This window comes from Gymnoscopelus braueri (genome assembly GCF_963280865.1).
Source record: "Gymnoscopelus braueri genome assembly, chromosome: 7".
Lineage (NCBI taxonomy): Eukaryota > Metazoa > Chordata > Actinopteri > Myctophiformes > Myctophidae > Gymnoscopelus > Gymnoscopelus braueri.
Genome location: NC_137608.1, coordinates 28,018,783 through 28,020,488, shown reverse-complemented (window position 1 = coordinate 28,020,488; position 1,706 = coordinate 28,018,783).

Here is a 1,706-nt window from a genome sequence, read left to right as displayed (position 1 = left end):
CCACACCGCCCACTTCACACTGGGTGTGATTTTTTTCCTCTACAATCCCCCAATCTGCTATTGTTTCACCGCCCAACAATAGCAGATTATATAAATCAAAAAAAGCATATAAATTAAAGAAGCAGTTAATATAAATCTATAAGTGAGATTTGGAAAAATGTACAAATATCTTGGGCAGTGAAACCGGCCCTGAAAGTGAGGTTTGGAAATTTGTACAATTATCCTGCGCTGTGATTGGCCAATCACAATCTATTCAGGACTGTGATTGGCCAGTGTCACATGACGCATGTGCATAGCCCTATATAAGCAACCATAACTTGAAAAAAAAAAACTTTGGTTTTTTTCAAGTTATGGTTTCGTCCATCATAAAGAGTGTTTCAATAAATGTATTTATCTTTTGTACATGATTGGTTGACTCCATTCAGTATTGTGATTAGCTAGCAAGACACCGCCCACTTCACACAGGGTGTGATTTTTTTAATAAAAAGCAAAACTTTCTTCTACTATATAGGATTAGTCCAGAAACGTAGACATGGCTTCTTGGTAACAACGTAAAATGATGTGTGGCCTACAGACTGAAGCCAGCAAGTGCAACAGGGAGGCAGAGAAATAACATTGCTATGAGAGAAGCGAACAAAAGAGAGAGAGGAAAGCCTGTGAACATTCCTACTTTTCAGTATAGCTAATGGTGCACTATAATGGCCAGGAAAAGAGGTGGATATACCAGTGCACTGGTGGTAAACATCTGAGGGACAGATTCGGGAGAGAGAGGGCAAAGGGACACGTTGGGGCCCCAGCTTTCCACCACCAATCATCAGGTCTTTAGCTGCTGTGTACTAGACCAAGCGTCACCTTATTAAATCATTAGGCTATAATTCATAACCATGGGGGGCTTACAGCCAAGACAGGCCTGAATCAATAAGCTGCCATCTTACAGCGAAGGCTATAAGGCCGTAAGCCAGTCAGTCAGTCACTGCTGCTAGGCCTCTTACTCTTGGACTCATTTCAAATACAAGAATAAATCAGTCTTTCACACCTGAGTCACTGGACTATAGAGGTAGAACTGCTACAGCACCCCTCTTCTTCTTATCTCTCGGCTCCTCTGTATCTATGTATCAGACTCCATACCCCCTCCCCTCTATATTCTGCCCAGCGTTGTGTGAGACAGAATGACAGGGAGCTAAACAGAGAGAAAGGGATATAGATGATATTGCATATGCCAGTGAGCAGCAATAAACACAGTTATGAGGTGCGCTCTCCTCCCCTCACTCTGTCCTCTCTCTCTCTCTCCCCAATGTCCTCTCCCCATGTTCGGCTCTGATGTGACGTTTGCTGTGACGCACACGCAGTGCTATTGAATGGAAGAGTGTAATTATGGAGCCTTGTGTCTGTACAAATCTGGTGAATGTCTCACAAGTCTGAGCATTCTGGGAGCACAGCCTGCATGCATGGAGCAATTAAAACGCATGATGCACTCTCAGAAATAATGACATGACTGTGTATCTCTCTAATAACTTTTTCAATATCTTGGGTAAAATGGAGAGTATGAACAAAAACAGACTAATAGCATGTGTTGAAGGCTGTGGGGTTGACTCACGCATAAATTGCGAACTTGTGCTAGGTGCCCTTGTCCACTGAACCACAAGGACGTCCACTGACAGTGGGGAAGTAAGTAAGTAGCCTTGGGAACGAACGGTTCCAGAGCC